This window comes from Prunus persica, chromosome G3 (assembly GCF_000346465.2).
Source record: "Prunus persica cultivar Lovell chromosome G3, Prunus_persica_NCBIv2, whole genome shotgun sequence".
Taxonomy (NCBI): domain Eukaryota; kingdom Viridiplantae; phylum Streptophyta; class Magnoliopsida; order Rosales; family Rosaceae; genus Prunus; species Prunus persica.
Genome location: NC_034011.1, coordinates 11,059,020 through 11,067,740, shown reverse-complemented (window position 1 = coordinate 11,067,740; position 8,721 = coordinate 11,059,020).

Sequence of the window (8,721 nt, the reverse complement as noted above, 5' to 3'; positions counted from 1 at the left end):
AAAATAAAGAGATAAGAACATTTCCTCTTTCTTGTTTTTTCTTTTGTTGGCTATCTACTTTGCATAACAAGCATAATAAGGGTGACTGACATGTGCCTTTTGCTTGTTTCTTAGATCTCCATTCTCAAGCAAAAACATATCTTGTATGAGGGATGGTGGCTTAGGCAAATCCATCATTCATCCCATTGAAGCGAACTACAAAATACTTGGGGGCTTCGCGCCAAGCAAATCTGTATTTAAAAAAAAAAGAGGAGTCAAAATTCAGTTCCAAATGACTTGGGGGCTTCCTGCCAATTGAAAAAAAAAGAGTCAAGCACAAGCACTTCAAAGTTTCTCATGCTAAACCAAGCTATGCCTCGGTTTCGAGAGCTGTGATTCAACATTATTCACATCTTCAACCAAGTCCAAGCTATACATTCATTCATCACTATTTCCACCACTTGCCTTATTTTTTTTCAAACCTTCTTAGCCTCTACCCGATTTCAATCCATCCTTACAACAATTAAACAACCTCATTACACCTCTAAAAGAACACTTGAAGTGACCTCAACGACTAGCTTGTTCTTCTCATGCTTTGGAACCTCTAAATCAAGTCTGAAAAAAGATATAGACACTAGAGAGATACTCGTGAAAAAAAAAAATTTGAAAAAAAAAAAAACAGAGGTGCCAGAAGCATATTTTCTTACATTCTTCCAGCTCCTACTCTACAAGTAAAGAATTTCTGGCACTTGCCTTATTTCAAATCTTCTTAGCCCCTATCCTATTTCAAACATCATGCTAGTGTATATGCTCCTTAACCAAAAACTCACATTTATTCTTACAAGTTCCCAGCAAATCAGTAAGAAGATGGCATTCCTCATGCTTTGGAACCTCTAAATCAAGCTTGAAAAAGATACAAGGGAGTACCTTGGCCAGATCAGGTGCCAGAAGGGAACTCGTAAACGAAAACGGGGTGCCTAAAACATAATTTTTTCCAAAGACAAGTTGCAAGCAGCCAAAACTCACTTTGATGCTATCAAAATCCTAGAAAATTAGACTTCTCATGCTTTGGAGGTTTTGAACAAGAGAATACGTTAGCCAAAATCAGACGCCGGAAAGGTACTCATACACAAAGGGAGGCGCCAGAAGCATAATCTTCTCACAGTGCAACCAAACTCATCTATCAAGCATTTGACGAAATTCACAAGGTGTGATACCAATCTGCATGCCAAGAAATTTCATTTCATTCAAGCATTCCAAGCAATTCATTTCAAGCAAATTGAAGAACTCATGCTCTTACGATTATACCATTCCACTTCATGCTCTCATGACAATATTGCTCAAGAATATGCTCTAGCAATACCCAGATCAGCACTCAATGCCAAGAGAAGGGACATGCTAAATTCCCAAGCAAAAGCAGCATGCCAAGCAAAACTTATACACAAGCTTTCCAACCATCCAAGCTAGAACATCCCACCTTTGAAAAATCACTAGAAATCAAGCTTACAACCAACAAATCCCAAACTTTTCAGATTAGAACTAGACATATCAAGCTTCATTTTTCCAAAATTTAGTTGCATTTTGAGCTAAGGAAGCATGTCAAACAGATTCCTAAAACAGCCCATGCAGTAGGAACTGCACAGCTCCAGTAGCTTAACCCCTTATTTTGAAATTCCACAGAAAATTCATTTTTTCTTCAAGTGACGCAAGACCAATTTCAACATAACCATTGAGAAGTCATTTGCATGTCTCAAAAGCTCCAACTCAGATTCGAAAAGAAACATTTCAAAAGTTCAAAAAACTACCAGCAAGCTACTTTGAGATATTTTAACGAACACTTGGCATGCATTACCCAAATGAGCTTGTATGACTCTTGTTTATCACCAAGCTAGAATCCTAAACCAAAAGCCCAACCTCAGAATTCAATTTATAGTTCACAAATGCTGAGAAATACAGAGGAACTCAAGCATTCAAGCATAGAAAACAAGCATGCAACAAAGGCATCAACATCAACTCATGAACATGCTTCAGACAAATGGAGGCAGAAAGCACTAGAATGGGTGGATGATCCTCAATTTTGGATATGTTATAAACAACATAATTTCGAACAAATTTTGTGAAGCAAGCGCAATCATCCAAGCATCATAAATTAAAGTCACATGCAGAAGCAGAATCTGCAGAAACTCACCAGCCACGGATGAATGCAGAAGTTGCAGTCCAGCCTTGAGGTATCAGAAAAATTCAAACAATTCTACAAATTTTACAGGCTACAGTAATCGAGCAGATGAACAACTTTCATCAAGGAAGTTTTCTGATCCGAGCTTCTGAAATATGACTTATGTACTGATGCACAGTACCCACGGGGTTTGAATCTTGAAGAGAGAAGAAAGAGTTGAAGGAGGGTCATGCTATAGAAACAACGCAAATTCAGTCCACAACCATACCAATTCCAAAATCCTATATGATATGCTCCTGGAAAATAACACAAGCTCTATTTTCATGCTGCCGGAAGAGTGAACCCTCATGACATGCCAAGCTATATCTTGATTCAACTCAACCGTTAGATTATCCACATCCTCATAGCAAGTCCAAGCTAATCATGCCAAGCCAAGTCACGTTTTTTCCAGCACCTATTCCATACCAAACAAAACAGTTTCCAACACCTATCCTGTTTTAAACATCCTTCCAGCACCTGCCCTGTTTCAAATATCCTTCCAGCACATACCCTATTTCAAACACCCTGCCAGCACCTGCTCTGTTTCAAATATCCTTCCAGTACATGCCAATGCCAAACATCCAAGCATACAAGTCTAAATCAAGCATACACGCTAATGGCAAACATCCAAGTATACAAGCCAAAATCAAGCGTACACGCCAATGCCAAACATCCAAGCATACAAGCCTAAATTAAGCATAAGCGTCAATGCCAAGCATCCAAGCATACAAGCCAAAATCAAGCGTACACGCCAATGCCAAGCATCCAAGCATACAAGCCAAAATCAAGCATACATGCCAATGTCAAGCATCAAGCCAAAATCAAGCATACATGTCAATGCTAAGCATCAAGCCAAATACCAAGCATACATGCCAACATCAAGCATACATGCCAATACCAAGTCAATGTAACTCTTGCAAACCACAATCATGCGGAATCAAGCCTCTCTAGTCACTCAAGCAAATAAATCACGCAAGCTAAATAGTTATCTTGAGCTAATCCACCAAGCATTTTCTTCTATATCATGCCACAAAATAGGTCAACTCTTGGTAACTCTAGTAAGTGACCTCCAAAATTACAGTGTCTAGGAAAGTTCTTCAAGGCAACCCCCTCAGTGTTTAAGAAGGATTGGGTTTTTAAGTGGGACCATTGAGACCCCTCCAACCTTCTCGAAAAAAAACCTGGCTGTAATTTCAGAGACACTTAACTAGTCATCCTTGAGTTGTTCCTAAACCCATGCCATGCCATGCCACTGCCATTTATTTTGGGTTGGAAATTGATTATTTGGACCATTTCAATACACATTCATGGTCCCAATAATCAAGGGGGCTAATGTTGAGGCCCAAAAAATCTACGATTCTGCCCAATTAAATTCTCGGCCCAATGCGATACCTTACCGAGAAGAAATCTGATTTGGGCACACGAAAGTTCTTCATATGCGTTTGCACACATGCCACACCAAGCAAATAAGCAACACGCCACGCTACAAGCTTAAGTGGGCCCAAGCCAAGCAAGATGCCCGGGGCTTGCTTGAGTGGGTTGTAGTATGGATGGTAATAAGTTGACATGAGGCCCATTGATGGGCCGAGAAATGGAAGTCCCGGGGTTGCTTGGGAGCCCCGGAACTCAAGCCCATTTCATAGGCCCAAATATGTTACTTCAACCAAAATAGCGTATTACTTCAACCAAAATAGTCCATTAACTCAACCAAAATAACCCAACAATTGATGAAGTTAGCCCATTCACTTGATAAACCAACTTATTGTCCTAGAAGGCCCAAGAAACTCAAGAAAATATCTGCAAAATCTCCATCATGATTAAATTTGTTCTTATAGACCCATTTAACCCCAATAATCTCTTTGTCTTTTGGACGATCAACGAGTTCCCATGTTTTGTTTTTCTCAATTGTTTTAATTTCTTCTTCCATAGCTTTTCTCCAGATTTCTTCTTTTACTAAAACTTCAAAACTTTCTGGTTCTATAGTTATGAAGTTGCAAGTTTCATATATATCTTGGAGTGATCTAGTTCTTTGTTCTGGTTCTGGACAGCCTTCATGTTGTATGGCTGGAAGAGTTGTAGGTTGAGGAATGGTACCTGGAGTTTCTTCAGTTTCCTCTCTGCAGGGTTGTGTTATATTAACACCTTTCAACCTTTTCTTCCTCCCAATTCCATGACGCCGATTCATCAAACTCAACATCTCGGCTTATCATGAACTTCTTAGTTTTGGGATTGTAGACTCGATAGCCTTTAGATTGAGAATTGTAACCCAGGAATATGCCAATTTCATATTTTTCTTCTAGCTTGTGTCTTTTCTCTTTAGGAATGTGCACATAACAAATGCATCCAAATACTTTGAGATGCCTTGCTGATGGCTTTATATTACTCCAAGCCTCAATAAGAGTCTTATTTTGTAAAGCTTTTGTTGGGCATCTATTTAGCAAGTATACTATTGTATACACAGCTTCTGCCCATAATGTGTTTGGCAAGCCTTTTTCAAATATCATGAATCTTGCCATCTCCATGATAGTTCTATTTTTTCTTTCTTAGACTCCATTTTGTTCAAGAGCATAGCCAACTGTTAGTTGATGTTCTACTCCTTCATCTTTACAAAATTTGTTGAATTCTTTAGAGGTATTTTTTTTCCTCTATCACTTCTTAGAGCTTTAATATAGTGGCCACTTTGTTTTTCAACATGGGTTTTGAATTTTTTTGAAGATATTAAATACTTGGGTAAATTACTCAAATGGTCTTCAAACTTATACGCAATTTACATTTTGGTCCCTCGATTAAATTATTCATTCAAATTATCCATAAACTCCATTTTAATCGCCCATTTGATCCAACCATTAGGTTCTGTCAATGTTGCCGTCAAATTTAAGGGTAAAACGTTCCAAAACGTGTAGAATAGCCAGCTCTTTAAGCCACAAAGGCGTCATTCGAGGAATCCACCTTCTTCTTCGACGAAGGCTGAGATGTCTGAAAGTTCAACAGATTCAACTCGATCCAATTGGTATTGCTTTTGTGGGATGAAGATTAAATGGCGCACTTCATGGACAGATCTGAACCAGGAAAGAAGGTTTGAGGCATGCGACCAAAATTGGGTAAGACAAAGTAAGGGTTTTGTTATGTTTAAGTGAAGAATTGAATGGTGTGTTGGGCTCTGATTGATTGTGTGTAACAAATAATGTGCATAATAGCCAAACAAGACATCATTTCTTTGAATGGCTGGATAATGAAACATGTCCAAGAGGAAAGGAAGTGCTTCCTGAATTGCTTAGAAGACTCAGTGGTATGGAGGAAGAAATTAGAGCAAGAGATGAGCAACTAAGATTAATGGAAGCAGAGAAGAAAAAATTGGAAGAGAAAGTGAGTGTTGTAATTGAAGGAAAAAAGGAATTGGAATGGAGTAGACAGAGACTATTGAAATTGGGGTTTGCTTTGATTCTTTCATGGTGTTTGTTTGTAATTGTGGTGATGAGTAGAAAGATTTGGCTATGAATGTTAGGTCTGTAATGGCCTTTTAGGTTTGTAATGGGATTATAGGTATGAATGTAATGTGGTGTTTGTTAGCTATGAATGTAATGTGGTGTTTGTTAGCTATGAATGTAATGTGGTGTTTGTTAGCTATGAAATAGTTTGTGGAGTATTTTAGGTAAACCAATTCCATAACCAAAAACTAATTGCATAACCAAAAACCAATCCCATAGCCAAAAACAATTCGATAACCAAACTGCACAGCATAAACCAATTCCATTACCAATATGTAGAGTTAACTCTAATCCACAATTCCATAAAATTACATCCCAAATTACAGAACCTAAACCAAAAGACAGAGTGTAACTCTAATCCAAAAGGTGTGAATCCACAAAATAACATCCCAAAAGCTGTGATCCTATTGTTTGTACTGTAAGCCAAAATGCAGGGTCTTTACATAACCAAAATGCATATCCTGAACAAAATCCACATCCCAAATTACACAAAATATATATGATTCCCCCTGCCTTGTGAATGATTATGGTTGTGATAGAACTTCTGTAGGCCTTTTGAATGTTCCTCCTCTAATAGCAGCCCTTTTGAATGTGCCCCCTCTAATAGCTAGAAGTTTGAATATGGAACCAGGTTAGGCAATGACAGAATTTGAAGATGGATTTGTGCTCTCTTGTGTAGGTGCAGCTGACTGTGACAATGGTATATTTGTCATTCCTCTTGCCAAACCTCTGACCATAGTTCTTGGCAAACCTCTTCCCACACCTCTTGCCAACTAAAGAAATGTTTAGGCCAAAATTCCACTTGCCCAGCGCTGGAGGCCCAGAAAGACAAAGCAATCTCAGGATCAAAGCAATTTGGACTTTTGGTTGATGGAACCAGAAGATTCTCATCTCTGTTGATGGACTGCTTGGACAGAAGGATTGAGTCATAAAGCCCAGTCCTCTTCCACTGAGCTTCATACCTTGGGAGAAGCCTGTCAATCCAGTCTGCCCACTTCACTGCATTATTTCTCACTTCACTAGAGGGAAATGAGCGGCTCAGAAGAGCTCTGAAAGCATAAAGGAACTTCACCATCTTCTTTAATCAATTTTTCCAGCTGGGACAAAACCAAACCAATGACGCCCCAGAACTCCAGAATGTTCTGGGCAAAAGGATGAAGCTTGCTCCGGATTTCAATCGCATGCTTATCAACGCTTGTGCCAGTAATAAAGGCAGGAGGAATAGAAGAAGAGGAAGAAGCAGCAGGAGTTTTTAGGAAGGCCATATTTAGTTTTAAAATTGGAATAGAAGGAATCAAATCATAAGAAATCAAGGTTGGGTCGCAGAAAAAGGCAAAAGAATTCTGAGGATTTTGAAAGAAATCAGAGTCTGAAAGAGTTAGGTTTTCAGATGAACAGGAGCTTAGGGTTCGAAATTCTTTTGAAAAGGGCTCGAAATCATGGAAAGAAGAAGGCAAAACGTCATCTGATGATGGCTAGCTAGTAACTAGCTAATAACTACCCAGTTTCTCACGAAGTCTAGTTCAATAGACAAGACGTGGCAGACATGGGTTAGTTACAGCAGAGGAGAGTGGCACGCAACATTAATGGCCAATTGATTCAAATCTGAATTCGAACCATTTTCCAAAACAGTTCATATTCAAGGGGGGCATTGTTTAGGCCAAAATTCCACACGCCCAGCGCTGAAGGCCCAGAAAGACAAAGCAATCTCAGGATCAAAGCAGTTTGGGCTTTTCGTTCAATTGGAATCAAGAGCCCAAAATTAAAAAGCCCATGTCAATTTCGGGCAACCACCAAAGTCTTTCTCAAGAATGGGCCAATTCTCAACACACCTAGCCCATTTCTTTTTCAGGAAAGGGCCATGAGACAAAACACATGGGTTTTTTATCCACTAAAAGAGACTAGCCCAGCTCTTTTTTACACCATTGATCTCAAAACCCATAAAACAAGTCATTAGTGTTGTAAAGTCAAGGATGGATCCCACAATGGTAGTGCCCACTACCTAATGGATTGAAGAACATCATGATGAAAGCACTATGGGAAGGCATCATTACACACCCAATGGAAGCCAAGCAACTTTGCCTATAAGTGAACTTCCTCCTTTCATTGTAAGATACACACATATGAATGAGAAAAACATTCAATGAGAAACATTAGATTTCTATGCTTGATCTATCTCAATCCCCTCTCCAATTTCTCTTTAGTTTATAACACGTTATCAGCACGAATTCGCTTTCAAAAATACCAGCTGAATTCTCTGATTTTTCTCTCTGCTTCTGGTTTCTTCTCTCTGTTTCTTCTTTGTTTTGTGTCTCAGAGGCACAACCTTCTGTTTCTGTGGTTAAAGGGCTTTCGTGGTCCTTCTACGAGTCATCAAAACCCAAAACGAAGGAGATTATCATGACATAAGACCTGCAGCCATGATGCTCAGCTGGAACAATACATGTGCAGATGAGCCTAAACTGAAGGAGAAAACAAACAAAAGCATCGTCGCCGATCACGTCGGAAAATGCTCCAGATCCGACGAGCCCAGCAACGAAGCCAGACTGGGCATACTGGAGCTGGCCAACATGATCAGCGTCCCCATGTCCCTAAACGCCGTCGTTCGCCTCCAAGCTCGCCTCCCTCTGCGACAGATCCGGAGAGTTTTAAAGTTCACTTGGGTCCTCCTCCTCAAAGCTCACAGAGCCGGTTTTCGGGCTTGTTCTTGGCGAGGAGCCTGATCTCCATGGCCGCCTGCTTCTGCTCCTCAATCGAACCGGTGACTCAGAGATGAGGAAGTCCTCCTCAGAAGGACCTGCAAACTCAACCATGGACCAGTTTGGGTTCTCCATCTTGACTACCACGGACTTCACAAACACCAAAAACATCAGCAAAAGCAATTACAACCCTTAATTTCAATTTCAGTTTCAGAGTCTAGAAATCGAAGATGAACCATTTGAACAGAGTTTGAATGGCGGCGAGCGTGGTCGTGGTGCAGGTCCCTGCCGACCAGGGGCCTAAGTGGACATCCGGTCTTAAATCCTTCCAGCTAAGCCC